Below are 13,760 nucleotides of genomic sequence, written 5' to 3'. Positions count from 1 at the left end.
AAAAACAAAACTGAGAAAAGAATCAGTCAAACATAATCTTCCCTAGTCGATGAATCATGAAACAAATCCCTTTCATTAAGTACCTATCCCGGCTTGAATTTGGGGTAGTCTCACCACCGTATAGTAGAATGGAGCCTTTATTTATTTATTTATTTATTTTTTATTTTTTGCTTAAAACGGGTATTTTATATATTACGTGAATGAATACACCCAGTAGAATCTGCAAAAACTAAGTCAGACAGTGCCCTAGGCAATCCCTTCTCCCTTGCCCATAGAGAGTCTCCTAAGTGGCACGCAACATACGCCGCCACCTAGTCCGCAGCCCCGTTGGCCTCTCGATACACATGTTTAGCCTGAAAGGCCACTACATCACTCACCATATCCCAAATATCTCGAAGTAAGGGATGTACCCTTCCTCCTCTGCTCGGGCCTTTTTGGACCCAACTGATTACGGTGGCTGAGTCACCCTCCAATATGATCAAGGTAGCCTGGAATGCTCGCCTGGTATGGCATAATCCGATCTAGGCCGCCTGCAGCTCTACACCTGGCACAGAGATGTCAAAGATTATGGGTAAAAAAAGAGCAGCCCCATGCATGAGGCTCCAACACTATTGTAGGGTCTAGGGAGGGTCAGCTATATGCAAATTTACCCCTACATGCAAAGGTTGTTTCTATGTTTTGAAGCCATGACCTCTCGGTCACAATGGAGCAATCTTATCATAGCACCAAGGCTCCCCCTCTATTCACCCATTACTGATGCAAAATAATAATACATGAACATTCTCGAAGCACCAAGATCAATCATACACACTCATCAGTAGATTTCTGTATGTACGAAGTTTATGCAATTCTGCTTATATGCGCCACTAGAAACTTACAAATGCAATTCCATATGAAATGCCAATTCTCTCAAATCTTTGTGGTCATGCAAAAGATTCTGAGCAATTATGTGCATCATGAATGTGCCAAAAAGGAAATATGCATTAATGCAATTCCTTTTATTTGAGAAAGGACATATCCCTTGAACCTTCGAGATCATGCAAGATATTTCAAGTTGTTACATGCATTTAACATCGAATAATCCCAAAACTGCAAGAAAATATTATGTTTTGGAGAACAATGTGCATCATGGATGCGCTACAAAAAAAAATACATAAATGCAATTTCCTTTACTTGAGAAGTGGTGTTTCTCTTGAACCTTCAAGATCATGTTCAAGATTTTGAATCATTATGTGCATTTAAAATTGAATAATCTTGGAACTGAAAGAAAATATAGGTTTTGAACAACTGCATGCATAAGGAATGTGCTGCAAAGGAAAATACATAAATGCTCGAACCTTCCAGATCATGCAAGAAATTGCGAATCATTATGTGCATTTAAAATCGAACAACCTCGAAGCTCCAAGGAAACTCTATAAAAGCAATGGCTAAGGAAGCCTTATAAGTAAAAATAAGTTCATCGGCAAAGGGAAGATGCCGGAGCCGGACACCGCCCCACCCTGGCGTGCACGCATCCCCATTTTTGAAATCCTTCAATTTGATTCCATCCACCATGTTATGTTTTGTCCCATGCCACCCTTACCTAATGTTGGGAGCCTGCAACTCTACCCCCTACCCCTGCAGAACTGAGAGGCATCCTTGAGTGGCTTCATCCATCCAATCCCCCTCTACAGCCTCCAATAGCCCATGGCAGTGCACATGGACCACCTAACTAGGTGATCGGACTGCCACCCAGCTCCGACAAGATGCAAGAAGAGCATGATCGCTAGAGTAGCCCAAAGAAGGGTTAAGGGGCATACCGACCCTTCTCTTCTGACAAGGATCCAAAAGCAAGAGAAGGGGGCTGTACAAGCATTCGGTAATGCCATGTTTTGGGGTGCTCGGCAAGGATGTAACCGTATCTCTATCAACCTCCTTGATCTTGCAGAGCCAGCCGCGGATCTTCTTCTATTTTATTTGTCGACATGCAAGGTTTGATATTCTTCTTGTTCCTTCACCTTCACTTCTTGTAGATGCCTCTTATTCTCCTTTTTCATGCATATATCGTGTTGTGATGCTTGGGCTATTCTGCTAATTCCTAACGTGCTCAAAGCATTTAGGGGAACAAGAGGGATTAGAGATAAAAAAAAAAGGGCGATTGTAGAAGGGAGATAGAAGGAAGATGGCGAGGGCATCAAGTTCTGGTGCATGATTTGTGAGGGGCAAAGAAGAGAACAAAGGCTCCCACACTGTACTGCAACTCCAAGAAGCACCCGATATTGAAGAGATGATGGTAGAGATGGCGCGCCACAAGTGAAATCCGAGCACGCCAGATTCGGGCCATGTGGAGGTCATCGGCGATTGGAGATGGACGAAACCAGAAACAAGGTCAAGCTCAAGATGGGCCGAGGATTTATTTTAATTAAAAATCTCTTGGGTAACCCTACATTATCTATGACTCTATGAGTTCATTTTTAGCTTGTATATAAAGCATTTTGCTGAAAAGACCGTTGTATTTTTATTTTTCTAGAATACATTCAGATTTGTTCATATGTGTATCTCTCATAATTCACATTATATTAGAATTATATAAGTAGTCCCTGGTTGGCCCATAATATCAGAATTCTAGTATTAGAATCATATAAGTAGTCCCCAAGTGTCAAGCCTCATATAACCAGGCAACCAGCAGAGTTTGCAGACTTTATAGGCAAATATGTTGAGGATATAAAATATCTATATGATCCCTGGTCGGTTGATTCAAGGAGGCTTTTGTAGGTGGCTTTGACCCATCAACCAACAAAAAGCATGAGTTAGGTCTTTGGCTTTTTTAATCTTTTGTAAAAGCAGACGATGCCTTTCAATATTAATCCCATCCACCCTCTTATGGTTTGTCCGATTACATTTACCTAATGCTAGGAGTTCGCAACTCTGCCCTTCCCCCAGCAGTACTAATATAGGATCAAATGGCATGTACCTGCAAGCGATTGACTGGAGAGGAAGGATAATCTGCAACCTTTGTGGTTGTCAACATTTCATGAATGATCGATGTTATCATAAGTTGAAAAACCAAATCAAACAAAGTCACTCAGCTGATGTAGAACCTTCCTATTTGTCCCTTTGAACTGGCAACCATGGAGGCTGCAAACATTTTTCTGAGAGAATTAGATCCTGCAGATCCTACGAAGACAAATCAAGAGATGATTAAATATCCTAAGATTCCCTAGTAGATAATGCAGATTTTGATAACTCCAAAACCAATTAAACAGTTTCACCAACACATGCATTTTCCTGAAAATCTAATGTACATCATAACATACTTTTACATCAGTTGCTGAATCTTGATGTACAGAATGTACCAAAGTGGTGTAAGGTGTCAGTTCCACAAGAAACCTAATCCGCAGGGAACCTAACAGGCCATTTAGGTGGTGAATAAAACCAGAATTCATGGAGCTCGTGAAATATCTACAGCTGTAAATTGTAGCCGTGAAGTCACAAGTTTCATTGACACATGCACTTTGCTTGGGCATTGAAATCAAGGTTCATTTCCAATATTAGAATGCATCAACACAATTCGATGTCACTAGTTCCATTGACATTTCTGGGTTGTATCAGCTTGAAGTCACATGGTTCATTCATTTATTGACCTTTAGACAAGCAGCATCTGAGAGCAATCAGTAGAAACTCTGGCTCAAAACAGAAGTGGAGGAAGATGACTCCTTTTAAAGCTCCAAAATAATACAGATACAAGGGACCTGCTCCAGAGAGCCTTATTGAAGATGCCTCTCAGCTGTTTGTACATACAGGAGTCTTATTGAAAGGGAATGTTTGCACCAAACAAGGAGCAACACAACAATGATATAAATTATGAAGATTACATATTCGGTGATCTTGCTATGTTGAAGGGCAATGTTTTCTTTGCTTAGGGGAACAACAGCATAATGATCTATTGAGGAAGATTATGTATTCAGTGATCTTGCTAGATGATCCTTATAATGCATTTTCTATAATTAGTAAGATGCACATGTAAAACACATCAAAAAAGGGATCGCGCCTTCAACTCCTTACATAAGAGAACATTCAAAAGTGAATATCTAAATATAAATACTTTTCCAAAATCACACTACTCATCAAATTACCCACTTAAGCAGATGAGCAAATACTTTCACAAACCTTAGAGAGCTGTCATCAAAAATTGTAGCTTAGATTGCCCAAAACTAAAAGAAGATAATAAATAAAAGAAGTGCTAAACACACAAACCTCATGTTCAGTGGTGGGGAATAAACTCTAGAAGTGCCCAGAGTATTATCGAAATCAACACCGACTTGCTGCTGATTGTTGATGAAAAAAAGAATACTACCATTCGACTCTCTGTTGGAGACATCAATGACCACCTAAATTTAGTAAAGAGCATAATTTTGGACATCAGAATTCACAGCTCTATGAATTCCAGTTCTAAAAATTAGCATATCAATAGTCACTCAAATGAGAGTGTGAGACGAGCTGAAGTCAATAAATTGACAGTACCGATGGCTAACCACCAAACTTTAATAGACCACAACCACGGCCATCAAGCCTTGCGCAAGCCATTTCAGGTTGGCTAATTCTTCAATAAAAGTAACATGCCTTTAGCTGAGTGTAAAGATCAATGCTGCTGAGCCACTGGCTGACAGTAAAGACTGACTAGACTGATATCCTCCTACAAATGGAGAACTAAGAGTTAAATTAAGTAGGACATAAGACTTAAATATATATCATATAGTGTTTGAACCATGTCCAAAGGACTTGACCATCCTCAATGAAAATTTGGTGTTTTACAAGCTGAATAGGAAGAAAAAAAGAAAAAGCAAAAGTAGGCCCCAAAAACAAGAGATGACACAGGAGGCAGCATGGTATTCTGAACCATGCTGAACTGGCCGGTTCAGGGTATAACGAATCAAACGAGTCGGCTCCCGGCACGGTTCGATTAAATGGTTCGATATATAAATCACCCCAGCCCCACTGTGCCTTTGGCTTTATTTTTTTTTCGGTTTGATTGTAACGCTCGTTCCCCTCCCTCGAAGCCCTAAGAGCTTCCATCCCTGGTGCTCGACAATGATGCCAAACGATGTTGCACCGCCGACGAGATATGTCCTTCCTCTATCTCCCTCTCCCTCCCTCCCTCTCACTCTATCTCCCTCCCTCTCTCTCTCTCACTCTATCTCCCTCCCTCTCCCAATTCCACTATAGAACGACAATGTATCTCCCTCCCATCCTCTATCTCTCTCCCTCTTCCTCTCACTCCTCTCCCTCTTTGTCCAACTCGACATGACAGCCTCTTGGCCCTCTCCTTCTCTCCCTCCCTCTTCTCTCTCTCTTTTCCTCTCTCTACTCCCTCTCCGGCTCTTTGTATCGGTACATCCCGAAGCAATATGGTACGGATCTATACCGTGCCGAACTGATCACCAGCAGTTACCACCTCCAGTACTGGTTCGACGAACCTTGGGCGGCAGAGTTAATTTGCGAGAAGTGCAAATAAGAAATCTTAAGAGTAAGATAGTGCTCAATTGGAACTTTTACTGAGTATGCAACTAGCGAGAATGTGAGATTGGTTAACAACTGCCCTAGTGGTGACATCAAACTGATGTTGGCATAATTGTCTTGCACAATCATTTGTTTTGACATCACAAACAAAAGCATTCACCCAATGAGAAGCTCCATGTTCCTGTCAATTTAGAAACTACAAGATTCTAAAAGGAATCAGGTAATTGTGATCACAAGATATGCTAAATCTCATGTACCAGTTGTATATTCAATACTCAGAAATATTATGTCATCCATTCTTTTATAAGAAAAATACTGTGTTATTCAATAGGTGAGTACAGCTTAATAAATTTCTTTGAGCAGAACCATATATAAAACACCTCTTGAACTTAGTAGTTCAGATACATATGTAATCATCTCCTTCAATAATGACATAAGCATTAATTAACTAAGTTGGTGAACCTACCAAAACATATGAGTGAGCTCCAACATCTCTCGCTAAACAAGCAGGGGATTCAAAATCCAGGGTAAAATTCTACAACTCACTAAGGTATTGTGTAACCATTTTCTAAAAGTATGATAATGGCAATAAGATTTTACAGTACCACAACTAATTAATTTCTAAATCTTGGCCTCCTGCACTTCAAAAGGCTTTATTCATTTGTAAGTTCAGAACAAGAACTTAAACATTTGATATTAAACCAATATGCCCTCTGTCAAAGATAGCATGTTGCAGGACCACATTCAAAAACCATGACTATGAAAATAAAAGTAAATGCAAGCCTGATGTACCACAAAAGAGGATTGACTTTTGTAGTTTGTACAGTTCAGTGCAAAAACCTGATCATTTGTCTATGTACATGAGAGAGAGAGAGAATAATAGATTAAGTAATTCCAAAGGCATAAACTTCTCAAGACCATGTTTATTCAAAGAATTGCATCAGGGAGAATAGGACAGGGGCAAGAGAGAGAGAGAGAGAGAGAGAGAGAGAGAGAGAGCCAGTTGAAGGGTGAGATTCACAGGGTTTTTTGAATTATCTAAGAGGCTCATGCTTTGGCATCTGGAAAAGTCAATATTTAAAAATAAAAAAAGCATGTTGGCTTATAAATTCCATTACAAAAAGAATTTTGGCTTATAAATTCCATTGCAAAAAAAAATCCAAATACCATGTAAAGGCCTCCCTTGCTTAATTATGACCCTTGGGCCCTTGCTGATAATAAGAAAATCTCCATAACCCTCAACACCATCAAAAGACTTCACCAGGAAGGTCAGTGTTTGCAGGCTTCACCAAGAAACATTCAAATAAAATGTGCAGACTAATTTTGGGTCATCTGTGAAAACAGACAAAAGGACCCTTGAAATATCCCATCATCAGATATAATTCTTGAAGAAAATTAACACTAAAAGAATCTGGAATGATCCAATTATCAGATGATCTGCACTCAAAGATCAATCAGGCAGAGACACAATCAAGAAGAGTATCCAGACGATCTCGTTTATCAACAGAAAATGACAGTATATTTGTCATTAATTTTAAAAAAAGAATAAAGCAAGCATACATCAACATAACCAAAAGTGATAAAAAGCCTGCATTCAAACATCAATCAGGCGGAGACACAATCAAGAAGAGCATCCAAAAGACCTCGATTATCGAAGTAAATGAGGGTGAATTTGTCATTAATTTCAAAAGAGAATAAAGCAAGTATAAATCAACAAAATTAAAAAAACACAAGGAATTACCATTTAAGAAACTTATGTCAGAACTCAGAAGTACCGATCAAGGTATTGCGCTGTGTAAAGCACTGTTGGTAAGTTACTGACAGGCAACAACTAGCAAGGAACATAGGAATCTTGCAGTTGATGTCCAACGAGACATCAGCTTTCTGATTACATATTTCCCCTGCAAGATACTTGGGTTAATAAAGTACCTGTCTTAACAGCTATAAAGACTACAGGTTATAAATTATAAGGGACTCGGAAAAGTTTGTGCCTAGTTTTTCCCTACAAAAACTTAGAGACTGCGACAATCCAAGTTACCAAAAAATCTGCTTAAATTGGAAAACTGCATATTCTAGGAAATCAATGTCTAATCAACTCAAACCAGCACCACAGTTTCGTAGTACTAATCAACCTTGTTAGCATTACAAAGCACGCAGCAAAGCCTAGTGAAAGTCCCTGAACCACCACTTGCCTTCTTGCTAGCCGAAATTATTGCTACTAGATCTTTTGCTTGAACCAATAATTGCTGAACCGAGCCGAACCGGCTGGTTTAGCCCGAACCGAGCGGACCCAAACTCCGACCGGGTCGGTTCTCCAATGAACCCGAACCGAGTGGACCCAGACTCCGACCGGGTCGGTTCTCCAATGAAAAACGGTTACAACCCCTTAGGGGTCGGAACCTGGTTGGATGTGGCCGGAACCAGCTGGAAATTGACGGAACCGGACAATTCTGAATCTCAGTACCAGTTCGACAAACCTTGGCCTGAACCACTTCTTGCCTTCTCACCATGCAGAACTATCCCTACCAGATCTTTTGCTGTAAATTTGAAGCAAGTACAGAAAATTTTAGCACTCAAGAGAATGTCTTCAGACCAAAACTTTCCATTCAAATATAGATCTATCCATATGGGCACATTTCACTCAATCATGAGATAGTTACAGAAGAATGGATCATCGGAATTACAAGACAAAACTTGGGAAAACTAGTCTACCAATTTAAGCTCCTGAAGTACCCCTCCAAGGCTTCAGCTGTATTAAAAGACCAAGTCCTAATAGCTGATATTAGCAAAAGTCCATACCTGAACAAAGTGCAATTGCAAGAGGTGAGAAAACACAAGCATGCACAATAAACATCAGAAAAGGCTGCTAAAAATGGGAAGAGAGAGCTTCCAGCTCCACAACCAAGATGGGATAAATTCAGCATCAAATAAAGTGAGCAACAACCTGAGAGACCACACAAAAATAAAAAGCAAACGCATCAAAGAGAAGCATTGAAAATCTTTGTTATTATAAACTAAAGAACTGAGTTGTACCAGGTAATCATCTGGGAAGCTGACCAACAAGATCCCACTTTGTTGAGATATTATTCTCTCTTCGGAAAGAGATATATTAAATACAAATCCAATAATGCAGAAGTGCTTATTTAGAAACCCTCAGTAAGACCAAGTAACCTCAATTTAATCATAGCCATCATATGAGAGCAGGTATACTAGTACATGCCTGATGCTAGTTTGACTTATTAAAGCATTATAAACACATCTAATTCCATTACTTTTAGGATATCTACAAGACCTACTTCACCATTAATTCCAGTCCAAGGCCAACTTATGTTAAAGTAACAATAGAAAAAAGTCGAGGTTCGCCAAACTCGTGCCAGAGGGTGCATCGATTCGACATAGTATGGGTCTATACCATGCCGCTCTGAAGCATTTCAACAAGGGAAAGCCAGAGAGGAAGGAGAGAGAGGAAAAGAGAGAGGAGGACTCGAAAGCCCTCGTTGAAATAGAGGATCCTCTATTCAAAATCGGCAAAATAAAAAAAGGATCCCCAATTTCAACGAGGGCTTTCGAGCCCTCCCTCCCTCTCTCCCTCTCTCTCTCCTCCCTCTCCCTCCGTTTTGAACCGAGGTAATGAACCGTGCCGATAACCGACCCGTCCGGCTTGATGCGCCCCTAACCGGCCGATTTGGCACTGTTCAACAGACCTTGGATAGATTGCTATAAAGGAACACATCCATTCAAATAATTGCAGAATACTATAATTTCTTATAACTAATTATTGCTCATATTGTATCTCGAGAAGGGGGAAAGGTGAACAATAAAGAAGTAATCAGTAAAATGAAAAGAAAGATGGTAGTTCACAAGCATCGCTGCAGCACGTACAACTACCTTTAATGTGCTCATAAATAAATATTTAAACCTCGAATCACATCGTAATCATCATCATACAAACCTTTGCTCCTCATAAATAATAACAGCTAATAGGGGACAAAATGGATCGTCCTGCTCAAGATAGGGGACCCCCCTGTTCCGGCCAAGCAGACCTCAACGCCGACCAAGCCGACCTCGGCCAGATCTCTCCGCTGCTATGACCTGCAGCAACCTCCTCTGGAGTCTACAATGACGACGCGCCCCGGCCCGAGGTCAGGGCATCCTGTAGTGCCAACCAAGAGCCGAAGAGGCTCTGTCGATCGTAGGCAATGATGCCCCGACTCGAGCTCGAGGCACCCTACTGAGCAGACTTCAAAGCCAAGAAGGCTAGGCCAATCTCAGAACTCGCCAAGCCGACCTCACCGAACATATATTGTGGCCCCCAAACTGGCCCAACCTCAGCACCCTGCCAAGCGGGCAAGGCCGACCTCGGCCCCCGTCGAAGGCCGAGCTAATCTCGATCCCCGCCAATGGCCGAGCTAACCTCACCCAGTACGCGCCGCAGCCATGCTCTGCGGTAACCTCACCGCACCATGCTTCGCTTGATGGCCACGCTAAGACGCATCGACAAAGGACTACACATTGTTGCCCCAGCCATGCCTGCTGACAAGGGCCATACCCTATGGCACATGCCAGTGTCATACCGCGCGCAGGGATAGCTCAAACCATGTGCCTCAAGCAAGCCGTGGTCGCACGTCACCTGGTTTGCGCCATCTCCTCTCATGATGAGGACAGGCCATACCTCCACCACTTGGGCACCTTTGCGGAGACTATAAATAACCCCATCAGGTAACAACTAAGAACTTTTTGGCCAACAAATACTCCACGCTAACTTAAGCATTGGAGGGCCCTCACCGAAAACACTGGTGAGGCTTTGTGCAGGTACGCTGGCGCGCGGGAGGTGGCATCTTTTCTTCGTCTCAACCGGTAGATCCTCCGACTCCTCTGGCGTGGTCACCCTTGGGCCAAATTTGAACCACAATATCTAGCGCTAGAGGAAAGGCCCGAGTCGTGGACATGAAGTTGAGGAGCCAAGCAGCTTCAAATGCATCGAGGAGCCGGGCACCAATTCCCAGCAACTCGCTCCAAAGTCCTCCCAGCAGAGTCGGGGGACCGAATTTCTCAGGTCCAGCCAGAGCAGTTCAACCTGCTTGTCCAGCAAGTCTAAGCACTCACTACAGTCGTTCAAGGCCTGCAGCAAGTAGTAGACCAGCCTGTGCTCCCTCCTCACGAGCATGAGTCTTCAGGACGCCGCTTGCGGCGTCATTCTCTTGTAAAGCATTGTTGCCACCGAAGCTTCTGCCGAGTTCGGTCCCCAAGCCAGGAGGGCCTGTCGCGTAGCCACTATCTTGAGAGCTTGCACCGAAGTTTGATGCCCCGAGCACAGGAGCAACCCTCAAAGGCGGGGTCTGCCCCAGGACGGGCACCCTGCAGTGCCGACCAAGAGCCGAAGAGGCCCTGTCGACCGCAGGCGATGACATCCCCGCCCGAGCTCGACAGAAAAGTCGAGGAGTTAGAGCGACAGATCCAAACGCTCCAAGATCAAGCCCCAAAACGGGACGCCGACCTCAAGTTCACAACCGAGTCTCCCTTCCCTCGATGGGTTGTCGACGAACCGATCCCTCAGAGGTTTAAAATGCCGCAGATCGAGTCGTATGATGGCTCGTCTGATCCTCTGGATCATCTGGGAGAAGGAACTTCCTCAAAGCACCCGCGCAATACGGAAGTTATCTCCTTCGATGAAGAACTGAAGGGTGTTAAGACCCCTATGACGACGCTGTAGTTATTTCTCTCACCATTGCAAACTTCGATGTAAAAAGAGTTTTGGTGGATAATGAAAGTTCTGCAGACGTCTTATTTTATGATATCTTTCAAAGAATGGGAATGACGGCAGAGCAACTTGAAAAAATGAGTACCTTCTGGTCGGGTTCACAGAAGATTCCGTGCCAATAGAGGGAGTCATCGGCCTGCCAATCACGGCCAGGCGTGCACCTCGAGAGAGCACTGTGAAGTTAAACTTTCTCATGGTCAAGGTCGGCTCGGCCTACAACGCCATCCTTAGCCGACCAGGACTAAAAGCCTTTCGGGCTGTGGTTTCCACCTACCACCTGCTCATGAGGTTCTCCACAAGTCGAGGAGTCGGCAAAGTCCGAGGAGATCAGATAGCAGCCAAGCAGTGTAACATGGTTACACTCAAAGGGAAGCAGTCGACCGAGCTCCCGGCTCAAGCACTACCCATTGAAGGGTTGGATGTACGGGATGAACCAAGATAGCAACGAGGTGGACCTGGCGAGCGCCTCCTCTACATTCCCTTGAGGGATGACCGACCCGAGCAGACCGTGCAGATCGGATCTGGCCTGGGTGTAGAGATGCAAGCTCGTAGCATCGAGTTCCTTTGGGCCAATACTGACATGTTCGCCTGGTCGCCTGCTGATATGCTAAGAATAGACCCTGAGGTGATGATCCAGCAACTCAAGGTGCAGCTAGCCTATAAGCCTGTCAGGCAGAAAAAATGAACTCTCGCAACAGACCGGCAACAGGTGGTGGCTGAAGAAGTCTACAAGCTCTTCAAAGTCGGCTTCATCAGGGAGGTCACTTACCCCGATTGGCTTGCCAATGTTGTCCTGGTGAAAAAAAGCCAAGTGCATGTGCGTGGACTACACCGACCTGATCAAGGCCTGCCCAAAGGACAGCTTTTCTCTTTCAAGCATCAACCAGCTCGTCGACGCCACCTCCGGACATCAACTCCTGACCTTTATGGATGTCTTTTCGGGGTACAACCAAATTCAGATGGCACCAAAAGACGAGAAGACCGCCTTCATTACTAACAAGGGCCTCCATTGCTATAACATCATGCCTTTCGGGTTAAAGAATGCCGAGGCAACCTATCAGCGGCTTGTCAGTAAGATCTTCAAGAATCAGATCGGGCGGAATATGAAGTTCTACGTGGATGACATACTAGTGAAGAGCCAGGCGGCCGAGCAGCACATCGCCGACCTGAACGAGGCATTCTCCACCCTCCAGAGGTACCAAATGAAGCTCAACCCCACGAAGTGCGCCTTTGGAATCACTTCTGAAAAGTTCCTTGGCTTCGTTGTGACACAACGAGGGATTGAAGCAAACCCCGAGAAGACTCAGGCGTTGCAAAATATGACACCGCCAAAGACAGTCAAAGAGGTGTAGCGGCTCGCTGGACGGGTAGCTGCCCTCAGAAGATCTGTGCCAAATCAACGGAACGATGCCTCCCCTTCTTCAAGGTTCTCAAGAGGCTGAAGGATTTTGTGTGGTCCGAGTGCCAATGAGCTTTTGACGAGCTCAAGCGCTATCTTGCCTCTTCTCCGCTGCTTACAAAGCCCCAGTGCGGAGAACTTCTCTACCTGTACCTCGCGGCTTCCCCGACGGCCATAAGCTCGGTACTGGTCAGAGAAGAAGAAAGATGCCAGAGGCCTGTCTACTACACCAGCCAAATTCTGCGAGATGCAGAGACCAGATATTCCAAGCTGAAGAAAATAATCTACGCACTCGTCACCTCGGCTTACAGGCTTCGACCTTACTTTCAGGCGTATACCATAGCAGTGCTAACCGACCAGCCCATAAAACAAATCTTGCAGCGATTCGACCGGGCCGAAAAGATCGCAAAATGGACAGTTGAGCTTGGAGAATTTGACATCGGGTATCGCCCGAGGCCGGCGATCAAAGCACAGATGCTGGCTAACTTCCTAGTGGAGTCTACTCTGCCGGACGACCCTCAAACCGAGCTCAGTCTGGAGGAAGAAAAAGGTGTCCCCAAACAACCCTGGATTCTAAATGTAGATGGCTCTTCGACCTCGGAGGGCAGCGGCGCAGGCCTCATTCTACCAGCCCGAATGGAGTGGTGGCAAAGCAAGCCTTGCGCTTCGAGTTCCTCACTTCCAACAACGAGGTAGAGTATGAAGTGCTAATTGCCAGGCTGAAATTAGCCAAGGAGCTTAATGTCCCCCGTCTGAAGGTCTTCGACGACTCCCAGCTCGTGGTGAGCCAGATCTTGAAAGATTTCTAAGCTCGAAAGCCATCAATGATGAAGTACCTCCAAAAGGTACAGGACATCACTTCAACTATGAGCAACTTCGACATCCAGCATATCCCCAAGATGGAGAATGCAAGAGCCGACCTGCTGTCGAAGTTAGCAATGTCTAGCTCGGCCGAACTCCCAAAAAGCACCTTCCTCGAGTGCTTGAAGGCACCGAGCACAGGAGACCCTGAACTGGTACTGTGCACAGAAACCGAGCCGAGCTGGATGGACTCATTCATCGACTTCTTACAACACGGAGTTCTTCCTACGGACAAGCTTG

The 13,760-nt window shown here is 44.2% G+C and overlaps 1 long non-coding RNA gene across 4 annotated transcripts in view; it reads right to left on the bottom strand.

The window, feature by feature from the left end:
- The window catches only part of LOC113462709 (uncharacterized), a 41,387-nt gene that overhangs the window by 8,076 nt on the left and 19,551 nt on the right, over window positions 1–13,760 (bottom strand). Inside the window, exons 2-4 of one of the 4 annotated variants that reach the window (XR_015970776.2) lie at window positions 6,667–8,298; window positions 4,504–4,675; window positions 2,512–4,370 (exon numbers count right to left, since the gene is read on the bottom strand). This is a non-coding gene — a long non-coding RNA (uncharacterized LOC113462709). Of the gene's footprint in view, window positions 1–377; window positions 4,676–6,666; window positions 8,299–13,760 lie in introns of those variants that run through there. The other 3 variants (XR_015970788.2, XR_015970794.2, XR_015970770.2) reach the window with 3 other exon arrangements.

The sequence above is a fragment of the Phoenix dactylifera genome, chromosome 1 (genome assembly GCF_051530095.1).
Source record: "Phoenix dactylifera cultivar Ajwa chromosome 1, Ajwa_hap1_PhDact_Kaust_v1.1, whole genome shotgun sequence".
Classification (NCBI taxonomy): Eukaryota; Viridiplantae; Streptophyta; class Magnoliopsida; order Arecales; family Arecaceae; genus Phoenix; species Phoenix dactylifera.
The sequence above is the reverse complement of the archived record's forward strand: the minus strand, read 5'-3'. Positions and strand labels throughout refer to the sequence as shown.